The 24,579-nt window shown below is 35.3% G+C and overlaps 1 pseudogene; it reads left to right on the top strand.

Moving 5' to 3' along the window:
• Positions 1-19,611: 19,611 nt before the first annotated feature.
• On the top strand, positions 19,612-20,421 carry LOC150055692 (lamina-associated polypeptide 2, isoforms beta/gamma pseudogene; annotated as a pseudogene).
• Positions 20,422-24,579: the final 4,158 nt, after the last annotated feature.

Below are 24,579 nucleotides of genomic sequence, written 5' to 3'. Positions count from 1 at the left end.
ATAATGAAAGGAACTTACCTATAGCTTTTGATTTTCCACACTTCAATATCTTGAAAACCCCCAAGGTACATATCACCTAGAGGCACTTGATAACTTGGTCCTTCAGCACAATAAAAGTCTTATGGCATCAGTCCATTAGACTATTTTCAATTTGTAACTCATTCAAAATTGTTTACTGAACATTTAATGCATGCACTAGGTTACGTAAAGTGCTAAGGCAATAGTTATCAAGGTGACATTCTTGCTTTAGGTGGAGGTCAGAAGTATAGGTAAGTAGGTTTTGGCATTGGAGATATAATTTGATATTGGGAACTATAAGATTTTTATATAGTTATGTGTCTTAAGAGAATTTTCCCTAAGGATATAACATTTAGTGATATGTAACAAATGAGTTAGGCAGAAAAGTATATTTGTAAGATAAGTCACAAGCTAGGAACGTGCAACCCTAGGTCATAATAAATGAGAGAGGAAATGAAAAAAGATTAGTGTGACAAGAATATAAAAAATGAGAATTCAAGCATGTGGCTAAAGATTAAGGAAAATATAAATCATATTACAGAAAGAGTACGAGACTATATTTCAAGGACTACATGAAATGATTAAGAGTTTTTAAATCAGGTGTATAACTTTAACATACAGTTTTAACAAATCATCAGGGCACTTTGTAAAAAGTAGATTGATGCTGTTAAAAACCAAGGGAGGATATTCTTAGCAGAGAATCACAAAGGCTCAATAGCTTTATGCATATGACTATTATATAAATAATGTTTATCAAAATGAATCCTAAGAAATGGAAATAAGAGTTTTGGGTTTTTTTTGTGGCTGTTTTTATTTTCTGTACATTTTGTTCTGTTTTTTGTTTTTGTTTTTTGACTGGGATTCCCTCCCTTTTGTGTTGTTGTTGTCGTTGTTTTGTTGGTCATGGGGCTTGAACTCTGGTCCTCGTCGCTGGCCCTGAGCTCTTTACTTAAGCCCCACTTCTACTTTAGGTTTCTGGTGGTTAATTGGAGATAAGAATCTCCTGGACTTTCATGCCCAGGCTGGCTTTGAACACCGATCCTCAGATCTCAGCCTACTGAGTAGCTAGGATCACAGGCCTGAGCCACTGGAACACTGCATATTTGTAAGTTTACCTATTTTGAGGATAAAGGCAGACACGGAAAGGGTGAGACAAATGGAGAATAAATGTAGCAGTGACACTAGATACAATATTGAAAATGAAGTTCACAACCTGTGGATGGGGATGAGAGGAAAAATAAGGAGACAGCAAGAAAGGGTGTAACACCCTTCAAGAAGAATTTACTCATTATCTGACTTATGTAACTGTCTATCACCTTTACAATAACAATAACATGTATAATCTACATGTATATATGTATAAATTAATAAAATAATATAGAAAAAAGGAAGAGGAAAGCAATTCATTCCACAGGGAGAATAACAATATACAGGAAGAGAATTTGAAAGGCTCAAGACATATTTAAGGAAAGATTTAGAGAACTTGTTAATGAAGTGGGTAAAGAGAAAAACAAGGCAAAGATGGCTGGTAGATTATCCAAAAGAAGGCTGTTATAAACTCAGAAGAAACATAATTGAAGGAAAACAAATGCCAGAAATAGACCTACTTTGTGGGTCTCCTTCCACTTTGCTCCATCAAAGAGTAATTACAGCAGTTACTATTTAGCCAGCCCTTTGACATAGTGACCAATTGCTCTCTCTCTATAATCACTAGTTATTCCTGTGAGATATAAGCCATACTGTTCTTATTTTCACTGAGAGGCTTAGTGAGTCAAGCACTGTGATGGTAACAAGGTTGACTGAAACTGAAGCGGGAAAGACCATCAATGCATTATTGATACAAACGTAAAGTAGTAAAACAAATATGGAAATCAAAATCAAATTATATATTTAAAATCTAAAAGTTACCCCAACAATAAAATACAATTAAAAAAATTAAAAGTAGAACTAGCATATAGTTCACAATACCACTTGGGCTTTTACCTGAAGGGATATGTCAGGATAGAAGAGAGGTACTACTATGCTCATGACTATTCTACCGCCATCCAAAATAGTCAAGTTATGTAAAGAACCCAGTTGCCCTACAACTGATGAGTGGATCAAGAAAACGTGATGCATTAATTCAATGTCCTATTATTCAGTCTGGACAAAGAATGAATTTATGCTGTTTGTAGGCAAATAGATGGCTAATTATGTTAAATTAATTCAGGTCCAGAAAGACAAAGGTCAAAAGTTTTCTTTATTTCATGGACACTAGACATAAAAGGTGAACATGTAAATAAGCATACACATGAACACACATGTATGTAAAAGTATACATACATGTACATACATAATGTATGTGCATTTCTCTAAGTATATTCCTAAGGGAAATATTTCTGCATCTTAGTTGGATGTGCTATTAACTGTAGATGCCCTTCAAACAGTAGAGCAACCTAAACTTAGCAGGATCCAGATCCTATGCTGCTTTCAGAATGCGAGCAGTTTCATATTGCTTTGAAATCAGACATTTCCTATTATATAGGCATTCTCCTCTCTCTCTCTCTCTCTCTCTCTCTCTCTCTCTCTCTCTCTCTCTCTCTCTCTCTCTCTCTCTCTCTCTCTCTCTCTCTCTCTCTCTCTGTTGCTCTCTGTGTCTGTCTGTCTGTCTCCATCTCAGATATGGAGAGTTTGGGGTACACTTAACAAAAGGGTGAAAATATATGAATACATTTTATCTGTGAATAAAAACAGCAAAAGAAAACTCAATGAAAACCATTGAATTACAGGAGACACTGGGGATAGAAAACGTAGAGTAACCAGGGGTTCAATCTGATCGTAATACCATATATGCATGTGTAAAACACCAAGACTGGGTCTTTGAACAATTAGCATACACTGAAAAGATAAAGGAAAACACAGAAATATAGATTAATTTCAATTCAGGGTGTGGATACCAATGACAGAAGGAGAACAAAAAACGAAGAAATAACAAAGTGAGAGAGACAGAAAGGGCTAATGAAATTTGAATATGGTCAAAATACTTTAGGTACATTTGTGAATATGGAATAATGAAGCTTGTAATTGGGTTTGAAACCACGTAAAGAAAAAGAGCAATTGGGGAGAATCCTATCAAAATGCATTGTGTACATATGCACAATTGTCAAAATTTAACTTGTAAATGTTAAATGTTATGAAGGGGATAGATTGAAGCACAGACGGTATGACATCATGGCTGGAGCTCTTAGACTCTTGTATTACAGGTTGCTGATTAAGGAAATTTCATCGTGGCACTACATAGAATACAAGTGATTTTTATTTGTATTGGAACATCTTCCTCATGGAATAATCAGAAGGAGTATGAAGTGACCATGTGAATGAGCATATGTGGAATCTAAAGAGACTACAAAGGCTCAAAATAATGAGAAGGAATAAGTGTCCAAACACAATAGAAGCAGCAAATCAGACAAGGCTGTGGTCCCTCATCAGAGATTTCTCAAAAAGCCAACATTTCCTTCTGAAAAAAAAAAAAAACAAACAAAAACAGGTATGAAGAATGGGGCTGTGGCTCCAGGGATAGGGCAGTAGCCTTGAGGTGAAGAGCTCAGGGACTATACTCAGGCCCTGAGTATAATTAATTAATTAATTATAAAAACATGGACAGATGTGCTTTCAAAATCAGATTACAAAGTAAACATGACTGAATTACTTTGAGAACCTCTCATCTCTGAATAAAATTAGTAATTCAGTCACAAGCTGGGACCCCTCCCCACACACAACACAAGCTGTTTTCTTCATTGTGAGGAAGTATGACTCTTCTCTTAAATTTATGAACAAATATGAGTCATACATGGTAGAGCAATTCTGATATTCAATCCCTCTTTACGAAGTTAGGAGTCAAAGATGGCCAACTGGCATAAGCTGCAAGACCAGGAGAATGCATTTTTATGATGGGACTGCCACTGGGTGAAATCACACCAGTGTTAATAAATGTTATCATTCAACTCTACCAAGGAAATACCATTTTTTTGTACATATGCATCATATAAAATATGTAAAAATAGTTGCAGCTTGATAGATTTCCACTTTACACATCCACGTTTTCCCCCTCCCTCTAAGTATGCTTCTCCTAATGTGTTTGCAGTAAATTCTCAAAAAGAGGTTATTGTGAAGATTACTGTATTTTTTATACATAAAGTGTTTCCAGTATTCATGCTACATAAAACATTTGTAGGTATTTGCAATCTTTTCTTCCTTTCCTTTCCTTTTCTTTCTTTTTGCTTTGTCCAGTAAAGTAATTGGGTAGATGTTAATGAAGCTGTTTAAAAAGTTGAGTTTTTAAACATGCACATTTTATGTAGTATCTTCAAGTTTATATTCATTTTATATTGGATTATTTCTAAAGCATTGATGTATAAGCCAGAAATTATTCCAAGTCTTGTTTGAAAAAAATAGTGACAAATTCAGCTTGATAATTTTTTCCTTCCACGTAGACACATCTTTATTGTAGGTCTCAGCAAATAAAACTATAGATTGATGTCTAAAGATTCTTTTATTCTAATAATAATGTATACAACAAAACAAAAACCCAGTTCAGTTAAGAGACTTAGCACGTTTTTATTGCAAGTCCAGTATAATAAGCATGTATTTGAGGCTAGAACAGCCTGAGATATTGCGCTGCTGTCATAGTTACTAGCTGTGGTACTCTAAGCAATTATCTGACTCTCATAATCTCAATTTTCTTTACAGTAGAGCAAGAATCGTAAAGCCTAGCAAATAATTAAAAGTGTGACAACATTCCATATGTGCAGGGTTTTGGGTTTTGTGACTGCATGTATCAGAGGCATCCACCTGCACTGGCTTCATCATCATAATCTCGGTCTTACTCTGGCCACAATTTACTGCATTCCCATGGTTTGTTAGAATCATTTAACATGCTACTGCAGAAACAGATCACACTGCCAAAAATGTGGAGTTATTTAGAGAAATGCTCACCAGAATACTCATCGATAAGGACTTCATACCACACTGCCTTGCTAAGTGCAACGGTAAGGCATAAATCCATAGAGATGGAAAAGCCCTTCAAAGAGCATGTAACAAATCCTTCCCTTTCCACAAATGGTGATTCAGAACATGAGGAGTTTATGCAAATACAGTCCTCAAGAGTAGTCTCAAGACTCTGACTTTCACAGTAGCACTATTTCCATTTTTCTTCCTCAGATTTTCATTATAAAAGGGGGAAGAATGCAATAGTAATTGTTTTTCCTCAATTTATATATTCATTATACACATATTTCCCAAAGCGTTATTGAAATTCTACTAGATGTCTGCAGATAGAAAGAAACAAGGCAATGTAATTCTCAGGCTCACCATCCAGCAGTTAATATAACACAGCTAAAAAAACAATGCAAACAAAATTTCATAAATATTTCAAGCCTGGAAGGAAAAAATGTAATATAAACTGTTATAAAATTTCTTTTTACAACAACAGTAATTCTGAATATTTTTGCAAGGGAATGACTATAAAAATAGGTTGTTATCAACTATTATTATTAAAGGTAATTGTACATATTTTAGGAGAAAATATGTCTGATTAATTCAGCGAGCTCTCAGAAGTTGCAATATTTTAATCAAGACATCCTAATCTTTATTTCCCCATTGTCCCAATAATATGCATATTCACTAAAGCACTTCTGCCCATTTGTGCTAACATATGTGGTAGAAGAGTACATACTGTGCAGATTTCATTTTATTATGTCTTCATTTTGAATAACTACTACCAGTTTTTAAAATAGCTAGGTGGAGTTGAAAATACATAAATGTACAAGAATTAGATCTTTCTTTTTTTTTTTTTTTGCCAGTCCTGGGCTTGAGCTCAGGGCCTGAGCACTGTCCTTGGACTTTCTCAAGGCTAGAGCTCTACCACTTGAGCCTCAGCACCACTTCCAGCTTTTTTCTATGTATGTGGTACCGAGGAATCGAACCGGGTCTTCATGCATGCTAGGCAAGCACTTTAACCACTAGGCCAAACTCCCGGCCCCTAGATCTTTCTTTTAAGTCACTGATCTACTAGGGAATGTTTTTATTTTACATCATTGAAAGAATAAAAATTGAGCTAAATATCTTCTCCAACCAAAAGTTAAACTCATTAAAACAAAAATAGATAGCTCAGAAAAACTTAATCAACGTATATTGTTGTCATTTACTGACAACAGCACATATAATATCTGCTTACAGTGCTAAATTGGACATAATATCTGAACTTTTAAACTTTATTGTTCTTAGTTGTAGAAAGGAGTTTCCATTTAACAAATACAATGCATTTTGATCCATGTAACCACTTTAAAAATTCCCACCCATCACTCCCTTATCCATCCCTCCTTTCACTCTTCTTAATTTTGTAGTGTATATATTGAATTCTTCTTTTCTTCTGCTCTTCATTCTTCTTACCCCTTTTCTTGGACCCCTCCCCACCCTTTTAAGTACCAGCTTCCTCGTCTTTATTTTGTTGAACCTTGCCTTTCTAAGGAATTAAACTATTTCAGCTCTCCCTTGAATCTACCATCTTCAGTTAATACATTTTCATATACTTGCACATCACCCAACTTCATATCTTAAACTTTATGACAATAGTTACATCAAAAGCCAAAATGTGTATGATGGTGCAAACCTTTAACCAGGTACTAGAAGGTCAATAATGAGAGGATATCCATTTCAGTCTAGGCTAGGTGTAGCTTAGCAAGAGTCCATACAGGCATGGTGGCAACTCACTTAAAATTCAATCTACACAAGAGGTGTGGGTAAGAGGATCACATTTATTTCAGAACAGGCTTCATGTAAAACAAGATCCTACTTGAAAAATAACTGAAATTGGAAAGGTGAGGAGGGTTTGATTCATCAAGTAGGATATCTGAATTCAATCGCAAGTACTGCTTAAAGAAAAAAAAAGTAAAAAAGGCAATGGAATTCTATGCTGCTGTCAGTTCTTAATGTACTATGTTATCTCTCATCTCTTTTGCTTTCCCTTGGTTATCTCATATTGTTACAGTATTTCATTTTGTTATCTGATATATTGGATATATGCATATTTGGTTATTTGAAATTGGATAGGAAAGGGGGGAAAACAAAATGAGGGTGGGGGTAGGGGGGAGGGAAATGGGAACCAAGACATGAGAAAGGGTATCAATGTATGTGAAGTAATGCCCCTTCCATCTGGCGAATGTAATGTAACCCTTCTATTAATTACAATAAAAATTATATGGAAAAAAGAATAAAATAATGAAGTGAAAATATTAAAATTAATTTAATTTTATAGACTTAAAAAAAAGGCAAGACAAGCATAAAAGAACGTTTTTTAGTTTGGACAAATATTTGACCACATGTAAGTCTTAAAAAGTCAATTTACAATTTTATCAAGTTACCAAAGTATTAGTTTCATAGAAATCCCCTTTTAATATCTACAAGTATTTATTGCTAATATATACTAACATACATAGATTAGGAATAGTATTGCAATGGTTACCTAAGTGTTAAAGAATCATTTGTTACCTGGCTTATATTTCAATTAGGCAATTTTACTGTGTATAAAATATTAAAACAGGGCTGGGAGTTCGGCCTAGTGGTAGAGTGCTTGGCTAGCATGCTTGAAGGCCTAGGTTCGATTCCTCAGTACCACATACGTAGAAAAAAAAAGTCAGAAGTGGTGCTGAGGCTCAAGTGATAGAGCTCTAGCCTTGAGAAAGTCCAATGAAAGTGCTCAGGCCCTAAGCTCAAGCCCAGGACTGGCAAATATATATATATATATATAAACACTAAATAAATATTGACTAAGTAATCATGGGCACTTGTTTTACCTTGTCATTGGAGAAAGAAAGCATGCCTTTTTATTTAAAGAGAAATAATATTATTTTCATTCACTCAAAGGAGACATAACTGGATACAAAGTTACTGTGGTGAATTTGGTATCTCTCAGAATGGGTTTCAAAGTTAACTTGCAAGATGCAACAATATCTGGTAGATAATTTCTAATTCTTTTTAAAAAAATTATACTTTTATTAAATTAATTAGGAAGCCTACAGAATGGGAGAAGATCTTCACTAACCATATAACAGACAAAGTCCTCATATCTAAAATATATCATCAGCTCAAAAAATTGAATCACTCCAAAACTAATCTCCAAAGAAACAACCATTCCATTAAAAGATGGGTCAAAGACTTAAAGAGAGTCTTCTCTGAAGAAGAAATAAAAATGGCCTATAGACACATGAAGAAATGCTCAACATCTCTGGTCATAAAAGAATTGCAAATCAAAACAACTCTAAGATTCCACCTCACTCCAGGCCAGGATCAAGAAAACTAATAGCAACAGATGGTGGAGGGGATGTGGCCAGGAGGGATCACTACTACACTGTTGGTGGGAGTGCAAACTCGTTCAACCACTATGGAAAGCAGTATGGCAGTTCCTTAAAAGACTAAACATAGAGCCTCCCCTATGACCTAGCATTTACTTGGCATTTACCCAATTGTCCAGAAACAAGGACAGACTAAATCCACTAGCACAGCGTTGTTCATTGCAACACTATTTACCATAGCAAAGAGATGGAACCAACCCTGATGTCCCTCAGTTGATGAGTGGATCAACAAGATGTGGTATTTATACACAATGGAATTCTGTGCTGCTGTCAGAAAGAATGACATTTCCCCATTTGTATGGAAATGGAAAGATGGAAAAAATCATATTAAATGAAGTAAGCCAGACTCAAAGGAACATAGACCCATTAGTCTCCCTAATTTGTCATAATCAATAGAAACATGGAGCTCTCCTAGCAGAGATTTACTATAGAACAAAATCTAGAGACATAAGGCCAAATAGTATGACACTAAATGTAAGGACCTCCAGGATAAGGAAACAAAAGCCATATAATGAGTGATTGTTGTCCTTAATGTACTATGTTATCTCCCATCTCTTGCTATCCCTTGGTTATCTCATATTGTTACAATATTTCACCTTGTTATCTGATATATTTTATATGTGCTTAATTGGTTATTTGAAATTGGATAAGGAAGGGGGGAAATCAAGATAAGCTGAAGGAGGAGGGGAGGGAAATGGGAACCATATCATGAGAAAGGGTATCAATGTTTGTGAAGTAATGCACCTTCTATCTGGTGAATATAATGTAACCCTTCTACTAATTTCAATAAAAAAGAAAAAATTACACTTGTATTATCATTATGTAGTTACACAGAGATGTTACATGTCAGTTTCTGAGTACACTGAACCATTTTTTTTTAATTTTTTAACTCTGAATACTATTATTATTTTATTTATTTATTCATTCATTCATTTTTGTCAGTTGTGGGGCTTAAACTCAGGATCTGAGTATTGTCCCTGAGCTCCTTTCCTCAAGACTAGCCTTCTACCACTTTGAGCCAAGTTCTACTTCCACTTTTCTGCAAGTTAATTGGAGAAAAGAATCTCACAAACTTTCCTGCTCTCACTGGCTTTTAACCATGATCCTCAGTTCTCAGCCTCCTGATTAGATAGAATTACATGTATGAGCCAGTAGTGCTCGACTAAATATTGTTTTATTATATTTAAGTAGTTCTTTAAAGAATTTGCCATTTAATAAATTCAAAGCATTTTGATCAATGTCACCCCTTTCAACATTCTCTCCTACCACCCCACTCTTCCCCTGCTTTTCTAAATTTTGTAGTATATACATTGAATTCTTGACTGCATTCTCTCCCCCTTCTCCCCTCATTTATGTACTCCTTCTGGTTGGCCCCACCCCACTCTTTAGTTGGTAGGAATTTGAACTTGCTTAACCACTCTGGAAAACAGTATGAATGTTCCTTATATTTAAGCATAGAACTGTGCTGTGATCTAATGATTCTATTCCTGGGCATTTATCCCAGTGATTACAAATCAGGATGCACTAACACCACCAGCAGAACCATGTTTGTTGCATCCCCATTCATCAAGGGACAAGGTGTAGAATCAACCCAGATGCCCCTCCATGGATGAATGGTTCACGGAATTCACACACACACACACAGACAAAATTTTACTCTTTTACTAATCCATTAAAATGATATTATACTGTAGGTAAAAAAATGAAAAGACTTGGAAAAATACACTAAATAAAGTAAGTCAGGCCAGAAGGACAAAGGTTGCATGCTTTCCTCATAGATACAAGCTTATAAGTTGAACTAAATAAATTAGCATTACCTTAGAAATATATAATTAAGCATGTTGAGCAGTACACAAATGTATTAGCTTAAATGTGGTAGATTCAAAGAATTCAAATAGTATAATTCCTTAGAAAGGCAAAGTCAAAGTTCTTTCTGTTTTTTATTTGATATCTAAAATGATAATTGGATGTTTTCCTCCTTGAGAAACTCTCTTCTTGAATTTTGTGACATATTTCTTTACTTCCCACAACCTCTACTTAAACACCACAGTCACTATAAAATGTGATCTCTCTTTCCTTACCGATCTTTCTGCTTTCCGACTCAATTGTTTAGTCATTCCAAAAACAAACTTTTTTACTACAGTAACACAAAAAAAAAATTCTTAGCTGCTTAGAAAGGAGGATGGTTAGCAGAAGGGATTAGGGCTGAACAGTTTCGTAACTCAGAATCCTCTGGGTATGCCGACAACTCCATGCATCATTAAATTATGAGAGGTTGGAATAGATTAAATGGTTATGTGCACACACAGGTGAGTTTTTTTTTTTTTAATCTCTGGGTGTGGAGAAGTGAGCAGTGAACCTGCAGCTGGTAAGGGTTAGCTGTCAAGTACTATCTGCTGCCAGTAGTAAATGGGTCTCAGAAAGACAAACCGGTGCTAGTTTATAGAAAAATGGAAAAATAAGATATCAAGAAGAGATGAATGTGAATATACAATGAAGAGAAACAACATAATAAACTACATCAATGAATGTGAGTCAATCACTAGTATAATTGTGGATCAAGAATAAAGAGAGAGGAAGTGGTGCACAGATATAGCCATAATACTCAACATACATGACATACATGTATGAAACTGAAACGAGGTATTTGAGGGGATCAGGAGATGGGCAGAGTTTGGAGAGGTAAGAGAGAATATGTGTTATAAAATAGTTTATCCGTTAAAGTCTACAGAAAATCCTGTGCATGTTACTTGGTAGTATTTATGGAAAAAGACTCCAAAGAGAGCTCATATTATACACCATGGGATAAAATACATTAGTATCCTCATCAAAAATTTCTGCTTTTAAAATTCCTTCTCTAGTAAAGACCTCACTTCCCATTCCCCTCTTTGGAATGAATCATATCTGTCATTGCTACAAAGCATTGCATAATCTTCTCAACAAAGACTTAGGCTGCACTGGAGCCAACAGCCTAAGAATAAATTTCTTAAAGCCACTATTTGTTTTGCTAAATTACTCAGAACACAGTTTCTCATTTCACCCTTGTTTTTAAACATCCCAATGTTTAAATGTTCTCCAATCCACAGGGGAGAATTATTATTTATTAGATTCCTGAGAATTTATATGTCTATGTGACTATATTGTAAATGTCTGTTTTTAATAGATTCTTTTTATTGCATCTAGATCCTTAGGTCCAAGACTGGTATTGACAAAAGTTAAGTGTGTAGCACTTATTGACTTTATGAAAAAATGAATGAGAGGAAAGTTCTTATTTAAAACCAATTTCAATATTTGTACCACTTACACCTTGCTTGAAAATAAGGCCACGTATTGAAGAAATATCCAGAAGAGCAATGTTTCTTTACACTCTAACTTCAGTATATCTCTTTGGTCTTGCAGTATTCCTTGTTTGTTGTGCACACTTTCAATACCACCTATCTGGAGCCACAATTCACTGTTCTTTGTCTTCTCTGTGCCTGAGGAGGCTGAGCACAGATTTTTATCAGTGGATATTTTGTTCTCTGGCTATTGCTTGGGATCAAGTTCGAACAAGAGTCTTAGAAGATGGATTAGATTGAGGTCAAAGGGAAAATATTAGTTAATCAAGACCACTGCCCTGCTGATAAATGCTCTTTATAGGTTCTTCTGAAGTTCTGATAGCTGCTCCTTCATGTTTTCTCTTTGTCTTTGATTCAATTTTATTTCTACAATCAATTATACATCCCTGTGTTTGCCAGCTCTGTCACATCCATTCCTTTATTTCAAGGGAAGATATTTACTTATTCTCCAATTTGTTTTTGTCATCTTTTAGTGGCACAAAGGAGTTTCAATTCATCATGCTAGTTTGTGAGCACAATGTATCTTGATCAATGTCAGTCCTTTCACCATTTACTTCCTTCACGGCAGCCCCACCCACGACATCATTGTATCTGGCTCCATTTTCACAAATTATATTGTAAATTGTGACTGCCTTTACCCCCTTCCTCTCTCAATTTATCCATACCCCTCCCCTTCACCTCAATTCCCATGATACCTCAAGTTCTATCTTTCCAGTATTTATTTTATTAAACTGTAAGTTGTTTTATGGATTTACATAATTGGAATCACATCCATTTTGTTTTCTTTTAGGACCTGGAGAAGGAATTATTTATTCATCTCTAAAAGCAGTGAATGTTAGCATGCCATCTAGTGTCTTCCAAAGCTCTGGCTAATCCTCAAGTTGTTACCAAATTAATAGGAGCTAAAGCTCTTCCTTCCACCATCTCTGTGACAGATAATGAGAGTAAATTGGAGAAGGAATGCTAGCAAACCTAATCTATACTCAGTATGTTTTCCTGGTAATCAAGTGTGACTGGCCCTGTACATACCAGCTATAGGATGCAACCAAACCTTCAGATGCCCTTTCTGGATTTTCCCCCCAAACTTCCTACAACTGTTATTCTGATGCATTCTCTTCTTCTATGAATTCTCTCACAGATGTTCCCCAGAGGGATGTCAATGAACCCAAGGCTATTGACACAGGTGGAGTCTATTTTATTCAAGACACTGCATATTTGCCCCATATTTAATACATACATAGTCTTATAATCTGAAGCAATGCTAGAAATATAGTAGGACTCATCTATGATCAAATTACATCTGACAGCTACATTGACTGCCAATTTGTTTATGTATTTACTCAACAACGATTTCTTACTAAAACACAAACAAGAGATATCCTCACTTTCCTCATGAAGGTGAAACATTTTAGTGTGAAAAATAGAATGCATGGAAAGTTGTGACATCTAGTGATACAAGAAGTTTCAAAAAATAAAGATTAATAAAGGAAACAAAGTGAAAAGTATCTTAACAGGAATGATATTGCCTAGATTTGGTGACACCATTCAGTCAATTTACCAACAGTTAGTAGCCTCAAGTGAAAGCCTCTTGCAATCATTTTTCCTCATGGAGAAATAGATTAGAATCGTATGAACTGTATATTGCTAGTATGATGTTTATGATCAATGACAAATTTAAAGTATTTAACCTATATTTCTTACCACATGGTAAAAAGTAGTTTTTAAAAAGTAATATGACTATACTATGATTATACTATACTTAGAAATCTAAAAGAAGAATGAAGCTCCTAAGAGCCTAAGAATGCCACAATGTTAGAAATTTAAAAAAAATCATAGCTGCTGATGGGACAGAGATTAACAAATTAATGTTTTCTTCTTCTTTTTTTTTTTTTTGCCAGTCCTGGGCTTCAGCTCAGGGTCTGAGCACTGTCCTTGGACTTTCTCAAGGCTAGAGCTCTACCACTTGAGCCACAGCACCAATTCCAGATTTTTTCTATGTATGTGGTACTGAGGAATAAAATCCGGGTCTTCATGCATGCTAAGCAAGCACTCTACCACTAGGCCAAACTCCCAGCCCACAAATGAATGTTTTCTTAGGTTTGTATAGCTGTCGGCAAGAGCTGACTATTTTTTTTTATCAGACCTCCTTAAACTAATAAAGAAAATTTCCCTTCTCATAATTCTGAAGAAGACAGGCTGAAGAAGATCCATTTTCCACTTCAAAAGTCAAACAAAGAAGTAAATAAGTAAACAATACTTGATCAAGGACTTTGATTAGTTAAAGGAAAGGAAGCAAATAATGACTGTGCTTCCAAGAAGATTGATTAGGAATTGACAAGTTAGAGTATAAAGATTAACACTCTATTTCCTAAGTGTCTAACAATTCTGAGGGATCTTTTCTTCTCACTGTCTAAAGACTTTTATAGTCAGTTTTATTTGTTATTATAATGATAACAACAGAAACACATGTTTATTATCTAATAATCCATAGATCAGATGTCTGACATAGCTCTTTGAGGCCTAAAATAAAATAGACAGCAAGACGAGTTCCTTTCGCCAGGTTCTGAAGGAGAATCTGTTCGTTCAGTTGTTTCCAGTGGTGGGACTGAGGCACCTTTTTTCCTTCTTGGCTATGAGTAATCCTTCCATTGTAGAAATTATTTGCATTTCTTAGTTTATATTCCTTTTTCCATCTCCAAAACTACCAGCAATATTTTCTTCACATTTTCTTATGCCTGAATTACTCTTCTGCTTACTTCTTTCTTTTTCTTTTCTTTTCTTTTTCTTTATATGTGGTACTGGGGATTGAATTCAGGGCCTTCAACTTTCTAGGCAGTTTCTCTACTGCTAAGTCACATCCTTCAGGTCCTCTTTGGACTGGTTAATCTAAGATAGGTTCTCATTTTTGCCTAGGGCTTACCTGTTCACTCAGGTCCATCTATTCTTCACTTCCTATTGTAGCTGAGGTGACAATCTTGTGCTACCAGGCCCAATTTCATCCATTAATAATAAAATACTGTGCCCGGTTCTGCCCAGGCTGACCTGCAATTTAGTTCTTTTCAATCTTGAACTTCACATAGTTTGGAAGGATAATCAAGTTCCACTGCACCCGCAAAGAAGGGTTATGTCAAGCTTTTCTGCCCTATTTGACTTCAAATCCAAACTTCCCTATTGTCAATCTCTTACATAAACATTTAATTAATTTTAATAGTAACTAATGCAGTTAAAGGATTCACCTTGACCTGAGAGTTTCCTCTACTATGACTTTTATATTCTTTTTTTTTTTTTTTTGCCTGTCATAGGGCTTGAATTCAAGGTCTGAGCTCTGTCCTTGGACTTTTCTCAAGCCTAGAGCTCTACCACTTGAGCAACAACACCACTTCCAGCCTTTTCCTATGTATGTGGTACCAAGGAATCTAATCCAGGTCTTCATGCATGCTAGGCAAGCACTCTACCACTAGGCCAAACTCCCGGCCTACTATGACTTTTGTGAAGTATATCTAGCTAAAATATTGATAATACACATGACTCAATGAATTTGAGTTTGTTGTGGAGCATTTAATGAAATTTTTGATGGCTAAAGAAAATACCCTGTGTTTGTTGTGATATAAATAAAATTGTTTTTGTTTTGTTTAGCTTTGATATGTATATATTTTTATATTCTGTAGACATTTTTTCAGAAAAATCAATTAACATATTAGAACTTCATTTGCAGTTGAGACTGGTATGGATTAAAACGTTTTGAAAAAAATTTATCTGTCCATTAGGAGTGGGATTTAGCTCTACAAAGTTCTTCCTTTGCTCTCAGCATGGGCTAATGGTGATTATTAAAATTATGAATAGGCTTGCTGAACGCAGGAATGAGGACAAAAGAAATGACTCTGGTCCCTTTATGCCCTAATTAGCATCCTTCATCCATAAAAATTAAGAGGTTATGTTACCTGTAACCCTCTCATTTCTATGACTACAAATGCCTTCTTCAAGACAGTTTCCTTTAATGAAGTTTGACTCCAGGTGAAATGGAGAGATAAACATATTAACAGAAATGTAATCTATCCAAAGATTTTTTTAAAAAAATTACACAAGGAAAGGCTCATAAGTATAATAAATGTGGAAAATTGATTTCATCTAAACATATTGTTCACAGTCTAGTTAATACCAAGAGACTGTCTCTAAATCTTATTCTTTGCACAGACTTTTCAGTTTTAAACCTACCTTTGTTTGATGTTTGCTTTTACTTTTCTATTATTTTTCCACATGGGCTACTTTATTGATAAATCAAAAGAAAAAGGATCAAATAGCCAAAGCAACAAAACAATAAAAGTGCTCACTCAGGTTTGTAGCCAATCTAATTAATTTTTCATTTGGTTCTCATGTATTAAAGACGAATCAATTTGGGATTATGTTTACAGAGTTATAAAAAGAGAGGAGTCTGGACCCTCAATTTGTTGTCAAAGTTTTCCAAATTAGTTAGTTAAATGATCCCTAGGGATATAATAAAATATATGGATACTTTCTTGTAAGTACCTTTTTGTTTAATTATAGACAAAGTCACCAACATCTCCTGCAGACTGTGACTCTGATAAAAGTTAAAGATCTGAAAATCAACGAGCTTTATTTTCTTTCAGAGTTGTTCTTCACTTTTTCACTGACATTTTGGTTAAAATGTCTTTGGAGAACCACTTTAGCATGTGCAGGTTTGGAGCTCTAAAACTGACTGTCATTCAGTGAAAGCAGTTTCCAGTCAGATAAAAGGTGATATTAAGATTAATGGTCTTTATCCTATAAGAATCGTGACCCATATAGTATATACTGAATCACTCCAGAAAATGAAAATGCATAAATAACAGAATGGGTTATATTTCATGGAAAAAAGTACCTAAAAAGGAGATGTCTTATGAAAATCAGTCCCCAGAACATTAAATAGGATGAAAATAAAAGTATGTGTGTGTTGATTTAAGTTTAGTGGCATATTGGTGCAAGATTTCTGGTACACTAATACACTCTGAAACTGTTAAAAAAAAGTTACTGCTGTACACATTCTCAGCTTAGGGTAACTGATCTGTGTATCTCTAACAAAGTTTAATCATCCTTAATTTTTTTTTTTTTTGCCAGTCTTGAGGCTTGATCTCAGAGCCTGGGCACTATCCTTTGAGTTTTCTCAAGCTCACATTCCCAACCCCTTCAAAATTTCTCTATATTTATGTGGTCACAAAGTATCCCTACAGGTCTACTGAGATGGCTACTCACCTGTGCTATTGGAAATATTTCCTGTCCACTCAAGCTAAATTCAGTCAACATTGCATCCTTACTCCCATCTTCTATCAATGTATATGATCTGTATTTGTGTAGTTACCGTACAAAATGTAATCACATTTCTATCAACTTCAATATTTTACTAATTCAGAAAAAAGGTATTCTTTCAAGGAAGATCTTTGGAAACTTTATCCTCCTACCTTATTCAAGAAATCAGGAAACATCAGTCATTTCTAACCATAGACTGTCAATATCTGCAGAAATTTGTCTGTGAATTTTTCCCGTCCAGATTCTCTACCTCTAGTGTAGGAAAGTTACATAGGTGTTTTTTGTTTGGTTTTGTGGGTTTCAATTCAATGAATTAATATGTCAGTATTTTTTATAAATAAAGTAAAAGATACTAGAAAGAGGTAAATATAGCATATAAAAATGTATCAGCATATTTTATGCTGCTTCTCAGCACTTACAAAATACAGATGTTTACTTATTTATTTGTAATAGGAGGTGAAAAATGAGGAGAGGGGGTGCAGGGAATGAAATGGGGACAAAAACATAAGAAGGGATATCAAGTGTGAGATGCAATGCACCCTGTATCTGGTGAATATAACTGTAACCCCTCTATACATTGAAATTAAAAAAAATACCACTAACTCAAAATGTATCACTATTATGTGGTAAATGTAGTAACTTAATAAATGACCATTTTATTTTTAAATCAGTTATCACATAGTGTTTTTAAATGTGAGAAATGTGAGATTCTTCTCTCTTTTCTCCTCTTCCTTTCTTTCTTCCTTCCTTCCTTTCTTCCTTTCTTTCTTTCTTTCTTTCTTTCTTTCTTTCTTTCTTTCTTTCTTTCTTTCTTTCTTTTTTTTGTGGGTCATAGGGCTTGAAGTCTGGGCCTGGAAGCTGTCCCTGAATTCTTCAGTTCAAGGTTACTACCCTAACCCACTTCCTATTTTCTAGTGGTTAATTGGAACTAAGAGTCTCACATTCTTTAGTTCCTGGGCTGGCTTTGAACCTTGATCCTCAGATCTCAGCCTCCTGAGTAGTTAGTATTACAGAGGTGAGCCACTGGGCCCAGATCCAAGAACTTTTCTACTAGTGAGAATTTTTAGGGAAGCTGAATGAATTACCAAACTTTGCCATTGCAAAGGGAAATGGACTAACTATGGGAAAAGATGATCTCTGAGGTTTCTTTACATCATTCTGGGATGTTGAAAAATTCATTTCTAGGAAGATTGTTTAGGACAGGAAGAGTTTTTATCTCCAGGTACACAATGACTTCAATTCATGGGTCTTAGGATATAAATTAAAAGTTAGCTCAGAGTTGATTCCTCTCAAAGCTCACTGGGGTTTCACAGCTTAATTAGAACTCAAGAATCAAGTAAAAGAATTCTGTCCTTTTCTCTGAATATCATTAGCTCCATGTTTCCTTATCCAGTTAAGAGAGTTCTGTGGCCTAGACATAAACCTACATTCCAGTTTTAGCCAAGATTAGCCTTTTATCTAAATGCAAGTTTATAATCTGAATGCAAGATATAATAGCAAAATCTACTCTATTTAAATATAAAGTTAAATACCTTTAAATAAATGAATAGCTTTGCTTACTTGTTTTCATTCACTGTTTGTATTGGGACTTGAATTTAGGGCCTCTAGCTTTAGCCTGTTTTTGTGTGTGTGTTTGTTTTGTTTTGTTTTGTGGGTCATGGGGCTTGGACTCCACCTGGACTCTGTCCCAGAGCTCTTTAGCTCAAGGCTACCACCCTAACCCTAGGCCTGGGTGTTGTCCCAGAGCTCTTCAGCTCCAGGATACTACCCTTGAGCCAAGCCCCACTTCCCATTTTCTAGAGGTTAATTGGAGATAACAGTCTCAGGTCCTTTTGTGCCTTGGCTGGCTTTGAACAGTGATCCTCAGATCTCAGCCTCCTGAATAACTAGGATTACAGGCATGAGCCACCTTGCCCCGCCTGTGTTTTTGTTTTTTGTTTTTCTCAAGGATGCTAGTCTCTCACATTTGTCTCCCTAAACTGCATTCAAATAATAATCCTCAGATATCAACTTCCTAAGTAGTTAGGGTTATACTCATAAGCTACCAGTGTCTTGCTATATGCTGGCTTTTGTTTGCTTGTTTTCGTTTTGCTACTAACACATTCTGATCTACAGGTGCCAATTGCCTTACAAACGTCCCTCATTATATTTACACTCACTTCCCATGACTCTTAGCTTCTCACAATCTTGATCTCCTTTCTGGACCATTTAATTTTGGCTTCTTTCACAATAGAATTGGAAATATTACCCATGATGACATTATGTCTAAGGTCAACTTTTTGTCTAAGTTCTATAACTTAATTCTTCCTTTAAGGGTACCACTACATTTAATCACAAGTTAGCAAAACTTTTATTCAGCTATATGAATACCATAATCAAATTATTTCGTAGACTCTGGACATTTGTTTTATACCCAAATACTAAACTGTTTCTAAAGTAACTGTGCCATTTTTATTTTGTAATTCAGCAAATTTTATTCAAAAATTCTCAGCATGAATACAAACAATTCACATTTTTAGATAAAAACTGTTTGCTCTTCTGCATGTGAAAGCATAAGAGGAAAGAAGAATAGAAAGGGATATTCTTAAGGAAATGTTCCCCTATGAAGCATCTACACCAACAGGAATTAGTGCTAGTTGTCGCAGACCAATTAAAGGGGCTGCAGGCCGGCCATTAGAACTCAGCGATTTCAGGAAGAATCTTTCTCATCCAAATATGTTCCTAAGTATGTTCCCTTGGCAGATGTCAAATCAGAAAAGACAAAAAAGGGACGCTCCATTCCCATGTGGATAAAAATTTTGCTGTTTTGTTACTGTGGCAGTTTTTTTGTTTTTGGTCTATCAAGCTATGGAAACCAACCAAGGAAATCCCTTCTCTAATTTTCTTCGTGATGGGTCTAAAACATCTAATTGAATGGTATCATTTTGGCACATTCAACTTGGTCTCCTATTTTTAATAACTATATAGAAAAACATTTGTGTATACTTGTTGACTGAAGAACTAAAAATAATGTGATTTCACCTCAATAAGTTTAGTTTTCCATTGAAAAGTAAACAAGATATATAAATGGACTTCAACTTAAACCTTTGGACTAGTAGGAGATCACATTGTGCCATATGAATACTCTTTTTTTAACTCTGAAACTTTTTTGTAGGCTTTATTTTTTTAATGTGGACATCCCATTTCATTTTTGGGAAAATAAATTTCTTTGTGTATTTGAAAAACAAGGGCGCAAAATATGAGAGTGCAGTATGAAGCTACACATTTAAATTCTTGTAACTCCTACAGAAAAGATTTTAAAATTCTCTACTGAATAAAAAATATTACAGACATGTAAAACATAAAATTCAGTAAGAGAAAAGGTAACTTGATTGTACTTTTTATAACTGCGGCAAAATTTGATGGTATTGATAAAGAAAAGCACAGCAATAACCTCTTCTGTGACTTTTATTAATAGTAATGGTGGTGGTGTAGCCCTATTTTACTTTCTAAATGATTTCTAGTATCATGGAAGTCCTACTTCAGTAAGACCCATTAACACAGTTTGATTTTTAACAAGAATCTTTAAGGCAACAATATGTAGGTGTCTCAGAGAACTATTAGCTGGCTATACATGATTTAGAAGGGTGAAAGCTAGCTATAACCTGATTGGAATTTTTTACTTTTTATTTACAGCAAAACATTTATTCAGTCAATTTATTACCAAAATATTTTTTTAGACAAATAAGTGTGTGGGTGTGTTTGTTTAGAAGTTAGAATTTGAAACATTGCTCTCCTGTTCATTTGAATTTATTGTTTCATTGTCTTCTTTTTTTTTTTGGCCCCTTTCTCTTTCTGGCCCCGCTCGCTCCAGCCCGGCTAGGCCCCTCTTTCTAGCTCAGGCCCTGCTCGATCCGGCCCTGCTCGCTCCAGCCCGGCCCACTCGCTCTGGCCCCGCTTGCTTCCGCCCCCGGCTCGCTCCAGCTTGCTCTTGGCCCCCACTAGCTCTGGCCCGGCCCTGCTCCTGGCTTGCTCCGGCCCCGCTCGCTCCAGCCTCGCTGGCTCTGGCTCGGCGGCTCCCTCCCACACGCTCCGGTCCCGCTCACTCCGGCCCGCTCGCTCCGGCCACCACTCGGTTGGGCTCTGTTCACTTCAGCTCAGCTCGCTTCTTTCGCTCTCTGTCGCCATTGCAGTCTTGTCTCTGCCACTTTTCCGGTTTTGGTTGTGTCTCCTCTCTGCCACTTCCGGCTTGGTTGTGTATGTGGGATACCGAGGAATCGAACCCGGGTCTTTGTGCATGCTAGGCAAGCACTTTAACCGCTAGGCCAAACTCCCGGGCCCACCAAAACCAAATTCTGCCATGTTATTTTTCCCCTTTTTTAATATAATTTGATTTTAAGTCACAAAAATTTTGCTTTTAAATTACATATAATTACATTAATACTTAAAGCTGTAAACTTTGAATATGTGGTGTGGGCATTTTGATTTTATGTAATCTTCAAGTGGTTATCTTTGTGGGTTTTTTTTTTTTTTAGCTTAAACTTACCTCACCTTATATATGTTGATTAGGTAAATAAGAGTCTTATGTAATTATAATTTCAGTAGAATCAAAGGAAACATACAAATTTAAACTTAATTTTACAGTTATTGACCATACAGCACACTAAAAATGTAAGCTATTTTTTAATGTCATCCCAAAAAAAAGGAAAATTTTTAAAAGAGAGCTTGAAGATATATATTCAGATTAGCATATTAATTTTATTTGAATTAGTATTATCTGATACTTAGCTTTTTAGATATTTTGTAGACCGATGCACTTATCTTTTGCAGTTGAGACCAGAAGTACTTGTAGGGTCTAGTCCTTCAGACAGCGGAAATCTCAGTCCTGGTCTGAAGTGCTACCTCTCTGAGTAACAGTGTCTCTTTGAGATGAGCCACAGAGGGGCCATGTTTTACTCTAATCTTAGATCAAAGCTATCTGCTCTTACTTTGTTTTCAAACTTTTTCTTTGATATTGTTTTCAGTCTTTGCTTATAATTAGAAATTGTAAAAAAAAAATAAATACTCCATTTAATCTTTAAAATGTGAGGAAATAAATCATCAGACTTAACATGTATGTAAAGTCAGTTCTCTAATAGGAAGAGTATGGTCCAAAATAGCAAAGTAGGACCAGGTAAACATGTAGTCACTTTTTTAAAACATGTTCTTGGTCTTTTGTCAGTGTCTGTTTTATTTCATTAGAGTAAATGTGTTCTTGATGTAAATGCAAAACATTTTTTCCTGACTAATCGTAGATGTAGACTTTACAGTATAATTCAATAATAAAGGAGTCATTAACCCCTAAAAAAAAGAAGATACCAGTGCTCTAAATGAAATCTGATATTATTTGAAATTTTTAATCACCACAGCTATCATGAAGAAGTATTTATAAAATCTTATCAAGTCTATCAATTACCCAAGCATCATAAAAGCAAACCAAAAATGAGTCAAGTATTACTTTTCCATCACAACTGAAACAAAACACTGGCACATATACACAAATAAGTGTCTTCAAACAACATGGAATTGTATGTGTAAGAATTGTGTGACTCAGATTTCACTAGGTTGAAAATAAGTTGTTAGCAGGGTTGCAGAAACTCCTAGAGGAAATAAATCTATTTTCTCCCCCTTTTAAACCTTCCATAAGTTGCTGACATTACTTGCTTCCTGGCCTGTTCTCCAACCACAAATCTGGAAATATCCCATCTCCAAATAATAGTTCCTTCTGACCACAGCTGGAAACATTACCCCTTTGTAAGAACTGCTGTGAATGGGATCACTCAAGATGCTCTCCCCTCTCCCCACCACCTCCAAGATCCTTAACTCAATCTCATTGACAAAAAAGGTCCTATTTCATGTAAAGTAACATATTCGTGGGTTCCAGGGTTTAAGATGTGAACATGTTTGGGTCAATTATTCACTTACTAAAGACACCATTCGATTCATGTCATTATGGAAAACATTTATGGTTTTCCAGTCGCACTGCCAGTCTAGACAGTGTTTCCATCTCCTTGACCTAATAAAATGTGGAGTAAATTACTTAATATCTTGGAGCTTCAACTTATCTATGTGTGATAAGTATATAGTAAAAGGTGTGTATAAAATATATATTGTAGTATTGATGTTTAAAAGTGTGGAACAATCCCAGATTCTTGGATTACAAACCAGCTGGGTTGTTGGGGAACAGTTGGCCAGCAATAAGAATAGAATTTATCATTTATCATTTATCATAATCAGAAGAAACCTTGGGCTCTCCTAGCAGAGATTTGCAATAGAGCAAAACCTTGATACAAAAGGCCATATAGTAGGACACTAAATGAAAGGATCTCTAGGATATAAAACATAAGCCATATAATGAATGATTGTTGTTCTTAAGGTACTATGTTATCTCTCATCTCTTTTGCTGTCCCTTGGTTATCTCATATTGTTACAGTATCTCACTTTGTTACCTGATATATCGGATATATTTGTATTTGGTTATTTGAAATTGGATAGGGAAGGGGGAAAACAAGATGAGGGGTGGGGGTGGGGGGGAGGGAAATGGGGACCAAGACATGTGAAAGGGTATCAATGTATGGGAATTAATGCACCATCTACCTGGCAAATATCATGTAACCCTTCTATTAATTACAATAAAAATATATGAAAAAAAAGAATAGAATTGTTTACATAGGTGTTGCTGTTAATCTTTTCTTCCTCCCCCCCTTTAATTTGACAAGGAGAGAGCACAATAATATTGTCAGGCTTGGATTCATATTCAGGCATGACTACATTTGAGTCCATTACTTAACTGCAAGTTGGCAACTATTTTGAGACAATATATTCTAATTAAGAAGCCCAGTATGTATTCTTGCTCCCCTTTTAAAATATTTAGACAGTTATAGTTGCCAACTCAATAATTTGGCAATTATAGAAACTAATTTGCTAAGATGTTTTCAAACATGAAATATCATAGTTAAAATAATACCCTTGCCTGGTACCAGTGGCTGGCACTTGTAATCCCAGCTACTGAAGAGACTGAGACTGCCAGCAGGGACACCAAAGTCTATGAGACTCTCATCTCCAATTAACCACCAGGAAACTGGAAATACTACTGTGGCTGAAGAGGTTGGATGCTTGCCTTGAGCTGAAGAGCTCAGGGACAGCATCTAGGCCGAGTTCAAGCCCCATGGCACCAATAATAATAGTAATAATAATAATAATAATAGTAATAATAATAATATCCTTGCTTTTAGAGACCTTATATTTATAGGTATATTACAATTTAATAAAGAAAGAAAATTGGAATTTCTAACCATATTGAGTTTATTATGAACTGACAGACTTGAGATAAGCGGGTAACTTTCTAAACCTCATATGATCATATGGGAAAATAAGAATATTAAATGAAAAAGTGAAGTAATTCTCATAATTTTTAAATGCTTGCTTTGATATATTTAAATATCATGACAAAATATTATATATTTATTTAAAAATACAATCTAAAAATGTAAGATTATAATAAAATGTTA

The sequence above is a fragment of the Megascapheus bottae genome, chromosome 13 (assembly GCF_031878675.1).
Source record: "Megascapheus bottae isolate mThoBot1 chromosome 13, mThoBot2.hap1, whole genome shotgun sequence".
Taxonomy (NCBI): domain Eukaryota; kingdom Metazoa; phylum Chordata; class Mammalia; order Rodentia; family Geomyidae; genus Megascapheus; species Megascapheus bottae.
This window is presented reverse-complemented; position numbering and strand designations above follow the sequence as displayed.